This window comes from Tachysurus fulvidraco, chromosome 19, assembly GCF_022655615.1.
Source record: "Tachysurus fulvidraco isolate hzauxx_2018 chromosome 19, HZAU_PFXX_2.0, whole genome shotgun sequence".
NCBI lineage: Eukaryota > Metazoa > Chordata > Actinopteri > Siluriformes > Bagridae > Tachysurus > Tachysurus fulvidraco.
In genome coordinates, this window is record NC_062536.1 from 6,721,896 (window position 1) to 6,737,629 (window position 15,734).

The 15,734-nt window shown below is 41.7% G+C and overlaps 1 protein-coding gene across 1 annotated transcript in view; it reads left to right on the plus strand.

The window, feature by feature from the left end:
• The window catches only part of plxnb2a.1 (plexin b2a, tandem duplicate 1), an 86,948-nt gene that overhangs the window by 37,883 nt on the left and 33,331 nt on the right, over positions 1-15,734 (plus strand). The window contains exon 2 of the mRNA XM_027153881.2: positions 5,467-5,531. The gene's annotated coding sequence lies outside the window, so the exon portion shown is untranslated. The remainder of the gene's footprint in view (positions 1-5,466; positions 5,532-15,734) is intronic.

Consider the following 15,734-nt stretch of genomic DNA (forward strand, 5'->3'; position numbering starts at 1 on the left):
ACTTCCTTATCAATACACAAATGTCAGAATGTATATTTATAATCACACCATTCAGTGTCAACCAAATGAGGATGAGGTTCACTTTTGAGTCTGGTTCCTCTAAAGGTTTCTTCCTTTTCCATCTATAGGAGTTTTTTTTCTCACCACAGTCATCTCAGTCACCTCAGGCTCGTTCACTAGGGATAAATGCAAACATATTGAAATATTAGTCTAATATTAATCAGTAATTTTTGTTTAGAGTATCTTTGTATATTATTAAACTTTTGTATTATATTTCTTATGATCTGTAAAGCTGCTTTGAGACAATGTGCATTGTTAAATTTGCTATACAAATAAACTTGAATTTAATTGATTTATATACTGCATTCGATCCCAACAGAGTCAAGGTCACAGCAAGGTCAAATGTGTGAACTAGGTTTTCCCCCCAATAGCTTCCTTCATGTTAGAAGTATATATTAAGGGTGTTTCTGGCATACATATTGGTATAATAAAGGAGCAGATGTGGTGGTGGTGGTGGTGGTAGAGGCTGTGGTCATCATGAAATGTAGGATTTCAGGATCTTCTGAGACAATTTTATGGCCATAGTGGATGTTTGGAAAGTGAAGTAGCTCCGTCTACTCGTTTCTGCTAATGGAGGTACTACATACAGTAGGTGAAGCCCTCTCGTTGTAAATGGGTCCATAACCAAAATGGGGGGGAAAACACTTTTAATACATACCCATAATTTTCCCTCACAACGCCCGTCATTGTGACTGATCACGAATTTTCTGTGTTGTTGGAACACAGGATCAAAAAACAAATGTACTCCAGCAGCCCAATGAGCCTCCAAACACGCACTTCGCATATATCCATTATAAACAGACCAAAGCAGATCTAAAAATATATGCTCATCAGTCTTTGCCCTGCTGGATAGAAGCTCATGGGCAAGAGAGTTGCTCTGTTGTTTTTGAGCAGCTCTCAGCCTCATTGGGGGTGTGTGTGTGAGAGAGTGTCTGTGGGTGTGTCTCTTTGTTTCTCTGTGTGTGTGTTTGCGTGTGTGCACGTGCGCATGCGTGTGTGATACTGTGTGTGGGAGTGAGCTTAGATGGTCGGTGTGTAGAATGGAGTGTATGCGAGAGTGTGTGAATTAAACAGAGCTCAAGACGGTTCAGCTCATTCTTTGGCCCTCACCACTGTGTGTGTGTGTGTGTGTGTGTGTGTGTGTGTGTGTGTGTGTGTGTGTGTGTGTGAGAGCTAGCGAGTGTTTTATGAGAAATGAGCAGTGAAATGGTTTTATGAGTCTGCACTCTTATAGGCCTTGTCCCATTTCTCGCTCTCTAACCCTCGCAGCTTGTGATGAGAAGTGAAATTGCTTTCTCTCTGAAGCATTTCCTTCGTCTCACTTAACTTTTTATGCTAGTTTCTGAAATGCCTCCCTCCTACATTGTGTCTCAGGACCCATCAGTGGTCAGTACTCAGTAGTATAGCTGACCTCAGCTTTGGTTTGTCACTGAGCACTATTTTTGTTTCTTTTTGTTTCTTTTGTTTTTTTTTTTGGTAGTGAATTTTATGTTCAAGTGTGTATTTCCCTGAGCTTTCTTTCTCTCAAACTCTGCTTTTTCTGTACTTCATTTCTTTTCTCATATGTTAATCCTTTCGTGTTAGCATTTCTTTGAACTTTACTCTCATTGCCGTTTGTACGGTCTGTTTATCCTGGTCCTTACTTACTCCCATTGATGAACGGCTATGCTCTTTAAAACTTCTTCTAAATCCAAACAATATTCTGTATCGCTCCACTGAAAAGCAGTGAGTCTTATCAATTTGTAAAGACTTTTTTGCCCAGTCAGGGGAAACTTGATATTTGTAAAGGAAAACAGCAATAGAAAACCTTTCTTTTTCCTTTTCTGTCTCCCGGATCTTCTGTGTGTTTGTGTGTTTGTGGGTGTGTGTGTGTGGGCGCAGGACCTCTGTATGTACCGCTCTCACAGACACACCTGTAAAAACAAGTGTTTGTAGCACATGTAGGAGCTTCATACTTGGAAAGGCCTTGATGCAGTTGGATTCCCTGTTTGCTGTGAACATCTGCAGACCAGAAGCGCTCTCTCTGACCGTCCAGAAGCCCTGCGGCTAAGCTGAAAGGGAGAGCAGGAAACTGGGGGTCACGCGTGATAGGAGGATTGCAGGGGTTGATGGCTTGGAAGTATGCAAGCTTCTGTAGGAAGAGAGAGAGAGAAAGAGTGAGGGATTGATCCATCTCTGGATGATGGTTTCACACAGAGAGGCAAAAGGCTTTCTGGTATGGACCTCATAAACTAGAATAAAAAAGGTCAAAAAGTCAACCATAGGGGTCCCAACTTTACTCACATGCAGATTTTCCAAAATTTTTAGATGTTCATGCACGATTGAGGAACGCAGCAGTTGTGTCAGAGGTAAGGGAAGAAATACAAGACCATTACTCTCTGCCCTGCATGCTAACCTCACATGACCCTTACTGCATGGGTGGGAAAGATAAAAGTGCGTGTGTGTGTGTGTGTGTGTGCGCGCGCAATAGTGTGTCCAGTAGAGCTCACTGGTCTTCTAGTCTTTTACACCATGGACTCAGGCATGATATTTTGCATCCTGTCATCTTTTCATTTTGCTCTTTCACTTCCTAAGACAGATGACTGTTGGGGCTCATGATCAAGGAAGGGCTTTGCTTTTTGAATCCCAAACATGTCTTGTATCTCAAGCTGTATCCATTTTCACTTGGCAGTCTAGCAGGTCTGTAATATGTAATACGGGTGTTCCATGTGCCGCAAATCTAGTTTTGATGTCACTGCCAGTTTGCCTGATGGTTTTTCCGTTTTCTTTCATTTTCATTGCTTTTGTATCGCATGCCAAACCATACTTAGTTTTGTCTTGAGTCACGTTAATGGATCATCTATGTGCTGCTCTCTGTAGAAAGCTTTCGAGCTGATTTGAGCCGCACAAAATCATAAAACAGTGTACAGGCCACTCACCATTGTAACGGCACGTCTTTCTGTATATTTGTGTGTGTGTGTGTTTGTGTATCTGGGTGGGGGTGTATAAATACATTATAGGCTTCCTTTATAGGTTGTTTCTAATTGTGTGATTTATTTTCTTATTTTTTTCCCCAATTCAAAATCTTATGATAAATGATCTGACGATGGTCTAAACCTTCCTCATTTACAGAGAGTAGGAGAAGTGTAATATCAGCTGTTCCTTCTTATACAAAACACAATAATAGTTTTTGCATAGCTCATACACAACCTCCTGGTCTATACTATAATATCTACTACAGTCTACTATGAGCGTCCCTGGATGTCGTGTAGGGTCGTGTTTTATCTCAAGCCTAAATATTTATGTTAATAGTGAGTGTACAAGGAGGAAAGAACAGACATGTCCTTGTATGACTGTACAAGAAGCATAGTTAGAAGAAACAGAGAATGGAAAAAGAAAGATCAGAATTCAGGAGCGTGACTACAAACATCTGGTTCTCATCGGTGGAGGAAATGGGTTTTTGGATCTGGCAACACATTGAATATATATGAATGGATACTACACCTGGAACTCCGATCCCCTGTCTGTGTGTATGCCAGTGTTTGTCTGTCGATCAATCGAAAGATGCATCTAGATACAGAAAGATAGACAGACACAGCATGCACTCCGATTGAAACCCATCCAGATTTAGAAGCTAAAAGAAGACAATGTGAGATATAATTCCTCGTACCTCATACACCGGGCCAGTGGCATCACCCAGGCCACAGGGGTGCCTCCATATGTGTAATACAGACATTTATTCCATAAAACCTAGATCTAACCAAGATGTGCTATGTGAGCAGCACCCATTTCTAACGTTCTGTCAGAGATGCCAGCAAAGAAAGAAGACCACGCTCTTATAAAACACGTGTGCGTCGTCTTATCCAGCCCAACAGGGAAGGAATCGCTTTGTCTGACAGTAGAGACGTCCCTAAAATAATCATGATTCTCCATTTCTAATCATGATCATCCTGGGCTTCATTAGGAACCCCACAGCCAAGCTTTCATCTGCATGCTGTGCTTCCGCCGCTCACTGTTTTTATCTGTGTCACTTTCAGAAGTAGGCCGTAATCAGATCACCAGGCAAGTGTGGAGATGCAGCGCAAATTGACGTTTCCTCTAGATACAAAGCCCCTCAGAAATGTTGAGACATGGGGGATAGAAAGACTCATAGACTCATGGGTAGCAATAGTAATAGGCGAGGAAAAAACTGTTGTTAGACAATAAACCATGGTTGTATATTGTTTTTTAATGTTTTGTTTATATATATCTGGCATAATTATTTTTCCCCACCTATATTACCATTACAAAGCGTAAAGTGCATAAAGCCTCATATCTATGAATTTTTTTTTTACTCTGTTAACTCTTTAACTTTTCCCAAAAGGTTTTCCAAAACCATTTAATTTTCTTCTGTCTTCAAAATAATAAATACATTTTGATATCAAACCCATTTCTGCTCTCTGAGATGCCTTCAAGTGCTTTGTAAACTTCAAAAATTTGAAAGTGTTATCCAAACTAAATCACATCTTATTAGTTATCCAAACTAAATCACATCTTATTAGTTATCCAAACTAAATCACATCTTAAACTAAAAGCCAACATTTGTCCTGACTTATTTTATACCTGACTTGTGACCATAAAGTAATTTTTTTGCTTAAACTGATTGATAATGTCCGATAAGACCATTTCTATTCTGCCCGGGAATCGAACTAGTGTGAAACGATATCGTATCAGAATGTGTGTATTACCGTTAGCCTGTGTTTAACTGGTACTACTCTCAGAGCCGTGTCGTTCTATTCAATTAGCAAGCCGCTTCTTTGTACAGTCTGTACACTCGTATTTATTTATTTCCCCATAGCACTGATTCAAAGACAGCATGCTTAGTAACTTGTACCATGCCTTTACGGGGCATGTAGGTTTGTCTGAGCATAATTTTCCTTTTCCCCCATGTGTCCACTTACGAATGCACAGAGAACATGCTCAGTTGTGTTGCTCGTGTAAACAATTCTAGACAGTTTTGAATTCTACCTAATAAATGAACATTGAGGCTAGGTACAGCACGGGAGTCCCGACAGCCCTGAAGTACAGCCTTCAGAGGAATGGCCGAGCCGAAAGGATGTCCAGTAAGATGTCAGAAACCGATAAGTGGTCATGCACAGGGACTGTGTCAGGGTATTACTGTCAAAGGCCAAAGACAATGCTGGAGAAAATCGTTCTGTTCAAAACGTTCACGTCTCAGTGTGGCAAATCTTTGTGTAGGATTTTTTATTACGGACTCGGGTTTCATAAAATGAAGACGTCCGACATTTTCAGATGTGATCTGTTGGAGTGTTTGTATCTTCTTATTCATGATTTTTTCCCCCCTCCTTTTTATTCTCTCTCTCTCTCTCTCTCTCTCTCTCTCTCTTTCTCTCTCTCTCTCTCTCTCTCTCTCTCTCCCCCTCTCAGTGTGTCTGCTGCCCTGTTGAAGAGCACCATCCGAGGGAGTGAGTGAGGAACAGGCAGAACACAAAGTAAGTGAAGAATACGGCTCAAGGTTTGATTGTGTGTAATTCGAGTAAATAAGGATGGATTTTTCTATTTGTTGGGAAGAAAGCAAGCACGGTAAAGGCAGCTAGAGAGGTAATTACTCACAGGATTCCCTTAAATGGTGTTCTTTATTTTCCGAGCACTCCCTGCATTTTTGCTTTTCAAGAGGTGCTCAGTTGGCTGCCAGAGCTTCCGTTGTCTGCGTGCACACACACACACACACACACACACACACACACACACACACACACACACACACACACACAGAGAGAGACAGGATTGGTGGAATGCTTTTGTTTCCTCCACGTAAATGAAATATGAACCATGCCCCTTCGGGTTAAAATATGTATAATCCTTTCTAGCACAAACATATTATCAGTATCAGTCTCTTCCCCTTCTTGTGCTTCCTTCATTATCCTTGTGTCTGTGTTGGCGGCTTGCCACCACCTCATCACTTTGCATAAAGCCGTGGAGCTGAGCTGTTAAGGAAATGATGATTGAAAGGCAGATTAAAAAACAGCCAGTGTTCCAGTGACTGATCTAATTTTGCTCTGCAATCAAACCTTCCACTTTCTGATTTATATTTCAGAGGTGGCAGGAATTGAAGGCTGCCTGACATTTACAGCATTTTCCTTTTCTCCCGTTTCAGAGCTGACAGAATCAGATAAAGTCTCTGATGCAGAGGTATTATTTTGCAGAAATCAAACTGGTTTTTAAACAGTTAAATCCTGGACTTGACTGTCATGTAGCTCCTGTCAATCACAGAACATGCTGGGTGTGTGTGTCTGATGGTGTGTGTGTGTGTCTGATGGTGTGTGTGTGTGTGTGTCTGATGGTGTGTGTGTGTGTGTGTCTGATGGTGTGTGTGTGTCTGATGGTGGGTGTGTGTGTGTCTGATGGTGTGTGTGTGTGTGTCTGATGGTGTGTGTGTGTGTGTCTGATGGTGTGTGTGTGTGTGTCTGATGGTGTGTGTGTGTGTGTGTGTCTGATGGTGTGTGTGTGTGTCTGATGGTGTGTGTGTGTGTCTGATGGTGTGTGTGTGTGTCTGATGGTGTGTGTGTGTGTCTGATGGTGTGTGTGTGTGTGTGTGTGTGTGTGTCTGATGGTGTGGTGTGTCTGATGGGGTGGTGTGTGTGTGGGGAGTGCTGCAGTCCATCATTGTGGGTTATGTGAATAGCAGCTTCTCCCAGCTGTTCATTTCCCAGCTGATTTCCACTCTGGGATTTATTAAACTGTAAGGATGGAGCAGTCGGCCTGCCAAAATAACCACTACATAAGGAAAGACACTTCACACTGGCCTACTGGATTGTCTCTCTCTCTCTCTCTCTCTCTCTCTCTCTCTGTCTTTCTCTCTGTCTTTCTCTCTGTCTTTCTCTCTGTCTTTCTCTCTGTCTTTCTCTCTGTCTTTCTCTCTGTGTCTCTCTCTCTCACTTGCTCTCAAATTCAAAGGTAAATAATAAATATTAACATTTCTTTTGGCAAAGATTGTATGCAGCCTTTGGGAACAGCTAAGAATATAACTAACAGAAACAAATTCAACAGTGCAGTTAAAAAGATACACTACTAGTTAGACTGACTGAAGACTGAATAAAAAGAACATAATTAAGTGTGTGTATTAGATGAGGAGGTCACTCGGTGTCTCTCCCCTCTCTCTTTATTTTATTTGGAGTACAATGCTGGCACAGTCTCCTCTCTCAGTACAGCAGGACTGTCTGTTTCTGCCCGTCTCATGGCACAGTCTCCTCTCTCAGTACAGCAGGACTGTCTGTTTCTGCCCGTCTCATGGCACAGTCTCCTCTCTCAGTACAGCAGGACTGTGTTTCTGCCCGTCTCATGGCACAGTCTCCTCTCTCAGTACAGCAGGACTGTCCGTTTCTGCCCGTCTCATGGCACAGTCTCCTCTCTCAGTACAGCAGGACTGTCTGTTTCTGCCCGTCTCATGGCACAGTCTCCTCTCTCAGTACAGCAGGACTGTCCGTTTCTGCCCGTCTCATGGCACAGTCTCCTCTCTCAGTACAGCAGGACTGTCTGTTTCTGCCCGTCTCATGGCACAGTCTCCTCTCTCAGTACAGCAGGACTGTCTGTTTCTGCCCGTCTCATGGCACAGTCTCCTCTCTCAGTACAGCAGGACTGTCTGTTTCTGCCCGTCTCATGGCACAGTCTCCTCTCTCAGTACAGCAGGACTGTCTGTTTCTGCCCGTCTCATGGCACAGTCTCCTCTCTCAGTACAGCAGGACTGTGTTTCTGCCCGTCTCATGGCACAGTCTCCTCTCTCAGTACAGCAGGACTGTCCGTTTCTGCCCGTCTCATGGCACAGTCTCCTCTCTCAGTACAGCAGGACTGTCTGTTTCTGCCCGTCTCATGGCACAGTCGCCGACTCTGTGCTTTAAGGTGTTTCTCAGTTTTGGATCTGTCCTTTTGCTCAGATAATCTGCTGTGCTCTACTGTCTGTTTTAGAGCCAATAGGCCAATATTTCCCAATAGGCCAAGTAGTTTATTCTCTGTGTTTGTGTAATGTTTGGGTTTGAACTTTTTTTCCCTGTTCCTGAGTCTTTATTGTGTTAGTGTGTCTTAGTGGGTGTGTTATTGATGTATTAATGGGGCTGCAGAGTAGTGACTTAGTGTCACACACAGGGAATTGGTGTCTGAGTCTCTCTCTCTCTCTCTCTCTCTTCTCTCTCTCTCTCTCTCTCTCTCTGTCTCTCTCTCTCTCTCTCTCTCTCTCTCTCACACACACACACACACACACACACACACACACACACACACACACACACACACACACACACACATACAATTATGTAAAATTTGGATTAATATCCAAACCCTTTTCCCAGTGTGTGTGTGTGTGTGATGATTGAAGCAACTTTCATTCAAAGGTGTTTAGAAATAAAACATAAAAATATTCACATTTTAATTTTCAATTAGCTTGCCACAAAACTATACAAGGAAAGGTTGTGTAGAATAGAACAGCAACGAAAGCCGTACCGTTTTCAAAAGGTGAACGAGTCACTTAAGTTCGGCTTGACGTCTCCGTTAGGTGAGACAGATGATTTAGAGTGAAAGGGTTCGGCTGATTCGAGAAGTTGGTGTCAAACGATCTTAAACAATTTGAAAGTCTGTCTATTAGGCGTTCAGAGACGCATGAAGGTGCTGTTAAGTCATTAAATATGTATTTAAAGCAGTCACTTAGATTTTAGCAAGAATTTTTTTTTTTACGTGTGTGTATGCAGAATGTTTTCCCTTTTTCTTGTCTGGAGGAACTGGGTTGTGCTTTCAGTGCTCTGAAGCTTTATTCTCAGTTCCTTTTCCGGGCCGATGTAAACCTCAGGTCAGCGTTCAGGGAAGATGAGGATGACAGGCTTGTCTGGTTGATGAACAAGTACGCACGTTTTTGTGCTTTGGGAAACACCACCAGGCTGCTTTAAATGCTCCAGTCGTTAGATCTGTCCAGCCTGGGTGAAGACTTAGTTTGGATTGATGAAGTGTTGGGGAGAGAGAGAGAAAACTGCAGTACGGCAGCTTTCGACACTTTACAGCTATATAGCAGCTCATTTGAATAATGTCCCGCTGTTTCTAGAGTGTGTGGCACCCCGGGGGCAAGTAATGATCAATTTACATGAAATTAAACCCACTGCTTAGGAGAATGCCTCTCCCTTGCTCCCTGGACACACACGTGCACAACACAATATGTAGGTATAATAGCTTTGCGTCCTTCACGATGAGACTGGTGCTCTGTTGTCTAGAATTTGTGCTGTTCTCTATGGCATGAGCTCTTTCCATTACAGAATCAGATCAGACCTAGCTAAAACCATCAACCCAGAAATATTGGGCCATTTTGCTTGTCCAGTCGAGCCAGAATTTGCAGCATGCAGACAGACAGAAAATCGGATAGCCTCAGTGCTTCAAATCTAATTGCAAAGCCTGTGGGAGAGCCAGAAGAAATGGGCAGTGTCAGAAAAGAGACATGTCTCGCTCTCTTCAATGCTCTGTGGGAAGGTGAGGGATGTGCATGCTCGCTCAGACGTAATGGCTGCCCCGCTGCTGTAATCTGTCCCCAGCTCTAATATAACATCTTGTGTTACTGTGTTACGCATCATTATCAGCGTGATTTATTGGGTCGGTTTCCTGTAAAGAGTGCAGGCTGGGGGATCGTCCTCGTCTCCACCGAGCCAAAGGGAGTCAATATTTATTTTGAGACGAGAGGAACGTGTACATGACACAACAGAACATCTGATCGAGAACATCTGGAAGGAAGGAAGATATGAGGAGCTGGGAAGCCGTGACGGGGAAAGTGGGACGGAAGTCTATGTTGTAGGGAATAGATAAAGCTCGCAAGCATTACGGTCTCTCTTATAATTAGATGAAGTGGACTCTAGGACCAGGGTTTACACCAAACAAGAAAATCACACTTACGTTTGTTTTTTTGTAACGCTCGTTATTAAGCAGGTGTGTGTTCTTTTATCGTGGTAGAGTTGTCGCTTATTAATTTTGGTGTCCATGGTTACTTTCCTGCTCATACATGATGTAGGAGTTGCAGTCTTGAGTGACTTGTATCCTTAGTCTCTTTTCATGAAGTCAGAAGCAGCAGAAAAAGAAGCTGCTTTTTTATTATATCATTATATCTTTATTCATCATATGAATAACATATCCATTATAGCACAGTGAAATTCTTTCTTCGCATATGAATGGCTTTGAAGTTTTTAGCCAAAGCACAGGATCAGCCATGATGTAGAAGTTGTTAAGGGCCTTGCTCAAGTGGTGCTGGGGCTTGAACCCATCACCAATCCAGAGCCATAACCACTCGAGGTCCCACCGACCCCAGTGTTACAGATCCATGCTGTTTAGAGCCATGCTTTTTGGGAGTTTGAGGTTAATTAAATAATTATTTCATTCTCATAATCCTCGTCAGGGTCATGATGGATCCAGAGGCTACCCTAGGACCAATGGGCATGAGGCAGGAATACTCCATCTGCAGATTTCTAATAAAAATGGCACTAACAATATGTAGTATTTCTCTCTCTCTCTCTCTCTCTCTCTCTCTCTCTCTCTCTCTCTCTCTCTCTCTGTCTGTGCCATTCGCACTCTCTTAGAAATACTCAGAGGTCAGAGGTCATGAGAGCGGGCCTCTGTAAGGAGCTGTTTGAGTGAGAGCAGTGCACTTGGACAAAGAGCACCCGTTCACTACAAGCCTTTAATTGACTCGTAAACCTTCTCCACTGCTTGTTCACAGCCATTTCTGTGGTCACTTCAAGCCTCAGTGTTATGACATGCTCTCTCCGCTTTCTCCCAGATCCTCTCCTCCTTGTCACTTTCCTCTCTTCCTGCACTCTGTTTGTTGCCCTCTTTTCAGACACAGACAGGTACGACACACAACAATTCCACTGACCTTTCAGCTTGCCACTCACTGTTTTGATGATAATATGTCATTGTGACAGTCACAAGGGGTTTGAGAAACAATTAGCTGTCAGCCTGTGGCAGAGCGACTGCAGGCAGAGGTGTTTGGACTCTGACAGGCCATTGATTTTTTCCACACGCCTTCCTCATCCTGCCAGCCGTGTCCATTTATTTTGCACACACTCGAAAAACACCCTGCACATAAAAATGAAAGGGTTCGATAGAAATGCACTAATGACTTTTGTGTTGTATTTGTCTTATTTGGCAAAAAGATATCCACTTTTTCCCCCCACTCTGGCAGTTGCCAAGGCAGAATTGGACAAACGTGTGTAGCCTTGGTGCTGAGAAAGTAGAGTGCCCTGTCTGTTTGTTAGTTAGTTGGTTGGTTTGTTACTTGGTTGGTTGGTTGGTTGGTTGGTTGCCTGGCAGATAAATATGTTCAAAGCAAATAGAAGCTGCTATTCGCATAACCCACAATGATGGACTGCAGCACTCCCCACACACACACCATCAGACACACACACAATCAAAAAACACACACAAAGCAAATATTAATTTTCATTTGCTATACATTAAATTTATTACGTTTAAATTTATGAACGTATTCATATAGATTCATGCTTTCATCTCCCTCCTCCTGCTGCACAGAACACACCAGCCCTTGGTTCAGTGTGTGTTTCTGTAATGTGATGTTTTAATTATGTGGGTTAATTAGCATGCATGGATGACGTCAGATACCTCTTTGGAGTGAATGTTGATTTAAACATGACCGATATAAGCTGACATCACATTAATTTTGCTCGTCGTACTATTCGCACAACCGTGGGGCAGCATTTAGCTCCATCGAGTCATCTTCGCACCTAGTGGTCAAAAAGGATATTGCTGCACAGGGCTGATTAAACTCTAACCACTCGTCATGTAAGTCTGTCGATGCTATCTGATTTTCAGACAGCAAACAATACAGCACTGGAGTAGGATAAGATGTGCACACATTCAAAACATCAGGTGTTGTATACACTGGTGTAAATTTCCTTGTATTGATTCCATCTGAGAAATTATACAGCGTTGAAATAGTTTGAGAATTCCTTGTGAATCGGATTTGCCGAGTGTTTAGCGATGGAGCCGAAGCTTACTTTTACAGACTGACACAATGGATGTTTTTATCAGAGTTCTCCAGATGTTCTGTCGGATGTGTGCATGCGTTTGCGGTCCATTTGTGTACAGACCCAAACAATGCTTCAGCAAACATGCTCACTCAGCTTGTAAATCTGCAATAGATAAAAAAACAACACACAATTGATTCAAATTTTTCATTTTTAAAATAGTCAGTACAATTTATTTTTCTTTTTTTTTTCGGACATCATTTCCTTCCAGACTGTTATTAGATTATGACGCACATTTCTGTGGAAGTTTGGCCTTTTCTCTTGGGTTTTCTCAGCATGGTTTATTCTTCCTAAATTGCTTATCCTTTATATTCCAAATGAAAGCTCTGGTTTGGATCGTGTGAACCTAGAAGTTTTAACCGGCTCTAAACTCTATGGTAACATTCAGCTTTGTCTTTCTCGGGTCTTGTGAGGAGGTGTGACAGTGTGTGCTATCAAGAGCTCAAGTAAATCTCTATGCATTTCTTTATAGTCCTTTTACAAATCAAATGTGTGAGAGAAAAATGTGCAGTTCACGTTCATTTTGGGGGTACTGATGGTTCTGTTTATCACTCACATTATATCGCTCATGCAGCAAAATAAAGGAGAGATCAGCAGACAGGGCCTCAGGGTGCAAGTTAATATCGCAGATATCAAAACACCTGTGAAACTGTCAATCTTTCTAAATTTGTGTCGTATCTGATATTTTATTTATTCAAGAAATACATACATTTTTTTTTTAGGATTACAGCGAGGAAATGTGATGTTTTTACGTGCGATATGTACAAGTTGGTAGTTTTGAATTAGTGATCATTAAAGTAATCATTCTGAAATAATGTTAGTAATGATGATGATAAATAGTGGGTGTGAATAAATACATTAAGTTTAAAAGAGAACTTTTATTGTAGCATGTACAAATGAACACAGCACTCTAAAGTTTCACCTGTATTTTTTATTATTCAATTTATTTCCGTTTCGATTATAAAACGCTTTTAACAATGGCCATTAGGACATTAGGCATTTACTCCTAAAGCTTGCTAGCTAACTGTGTCGAATCACCTCAGGAACTTAAAACAAACATTAAAAGGCTTTGACTTCACACTGGAAACCTTTACAGCAATGTAATTGTTGATCATTTCACTTTTCTTTTCTTTTCTTTTTTCCTCCTTTTTTCCCTAGTTGCTAGGCCTGATCTTTTAGACAGACAAAACTTTTTGGGAAATCCAGATTCCAGACCAGTGCATTTATTTATTGATTTATTTATTGTAACATTTCTCTTGTTGCTGTGCATCTATTTATATTATTATTATTTAAGGAAATGAAAATGTCCTTCAGTGGTCTAGACGACTGCATTTCCCTCTGAGTTTCAGCTGGTTAGCAAGTTACAGGCAGTTTTGTTTGCTTCCACATTTCTAATATTGAACCAGTTTGTGAAAAGGTGCATAACAACACAGCATAGTGATCAGTTTGTGCCGAAAAGTTCCTCCTCATGTTAATGAATAAATAATATATCTTGGTCGAGATCTTCAGCAGTTAAAATGGAAATGTAGGCTAATTCTTGATGTGAGTAAAAGTAAACATCGTACCGCATGAACATTAAGCTTGTGTACATTTGAGCAAAACTAATGACTAAATTTTAACCATTCATAAGAGCTGAGCTAGTTCACTGTGATAAATATTCAGACATAAATAAACAGAATTTGTAATCTTTAAACCCTTGCTGCTATGGGAATGTTTAATAAGCCTGTGGGAATTAATTAGTGATGTAACATACAAATGTAAGCAGCTAGCAGCTTTAGCAAACCTGGTTACAGCTAGCAGCTTTAGCAAACCTGGTTACAGCTAGCAGCTTTAGCAAACCTGGTTACAGCTAGCAGCTTTAGCAAACCTGGTTACAGCTAGCAGCTTTAGCAAACCTGGTTACAGCTAGCAGCTTTAGCAAACCTGGTTACAGCTAGCAGCTTTAGCAAACCTGGTTACAGCTAGCAGCTTTAGCAAACCTGGTTACAGCTAGCAGCTTTAGCAAACCTGGTTACAGCTAGCAGCTTTAGCAAACCTGGTTACAGCTAGCAGCTTTAGCAAACCTGGTTACAGCTAGCAGCTTTAGCAAACCTGGTTACAGCTAGCAGCTTTAGCAAACCTGGTTACAGCTAGCAGCTTTAGCAAACCTGGTTACAGCTAGCAGCTTTAGCAAACCTGGTTACAGCTAGCAGCTTTACCAGGCGTGGTTACAACTAGCAGCTTTACCAGGCGTGGTTACAACTAGCAGCTTTACCAGGCGTGGTTACAACTAGCAGCTTTACCAGGCGTGGTTACAACTAGCAGCTTTACCAGGCGTGGTTACAACTAGCAGCTTTACCAAACGTGGTTACAGCTAGCAGCTTTACCAAACATGGTTACAGCTAGCAGCTTTACCAAACGTGGTTACAGCTAGCAGCTTTACCAAAAGTACTTTGACGGTTCTTTAAATTCTTTAGCAGAATGCTGATATTTATAACTCCAGCCTCCAGACAGACATCATCTGATTAAGATATCGGCAAGAACGCTCATCATGCCTTGCAGACGCCACTCAAGTGTGACCCCATGCTGGTCCTTTATTTGCGGGAGGTGTAATTAAACCTAGGTGATGCAGATGGGGTGTGCTGCGTCAACTGATGGGTGGTGCTGATCTTTACTCAAAGACTAATTACCCCAGTGTGAAGTTCCATTTAACACTGGTATGAAAAAAATAAAAATAAAAAATAGAACTTGACATTGACAGTAATTTGAAAGTCAAAATGAAATGCAAGGGTTAAGACTCATGTATGCGTTTCCTTTAGAAATTTGCCTGAGGAAGAGTATTCAGGTTCAGTAACACTCACTCACATGACACATCTCCCAAAGACGTGCTTAAGTACAGTGCGGTCTTTACCTTTCCTGTTGCTGTTGATTTTTATTTAATGAGTGATATATGTTTTTTTTTGTCTTTTGTTTATTGCTTCAGCCCTTCTGGTAAGACCATTTAAAGCTAAATGCACATTTTTAGCTTATTTTCTTAAAGGCACATTACTATGAGCTATGGAACCTGCATTGGTTCTCTTTTGTGCTTTACTGCAATTGGATTTTTAACATAAATATCTTGTAAGTATCATTTAAAAACAAACTCTGAGCTCAGGCCACACTTTATTATTTTAATGTGAATAACTCCCCTGGGAATGCGGTGTTCATTTACTGGTGGCAATGTAGAATGCTGACTGTGCTAATCAGACTTGAGCAAGACTATAAAACCAACAGCTACTATTTTTGGGAGGACTGCATCAGTTTGGTTCTGTTTTATATTTTTGGTTTGGATTTACATAAAAAACACCGATGTCAGGAATTGGATGGCGTTGACTCAGCAGCTCATGACTGTCCGTAACAAGCTGAAACCGGTCAGCTTGTTGTTCTCTGACGAGGGTGTAAAAGGTCAGGAGGAAATGGAGCGGTGGAAATGCTGGTACTTGAGTACCGATAGTGTTATTTGTTTAAATGACTTTTAGGTTGTTTAAAAATGGGTGTGGTGTTTTATGTTGTCATCAAGAGCTTTAGAGTTTCCTGATGTACCGTCGATCATTCGTGGGTCAGATACCCATGAGCTTACATACATCACATGCTCGAAGGTATAATGTT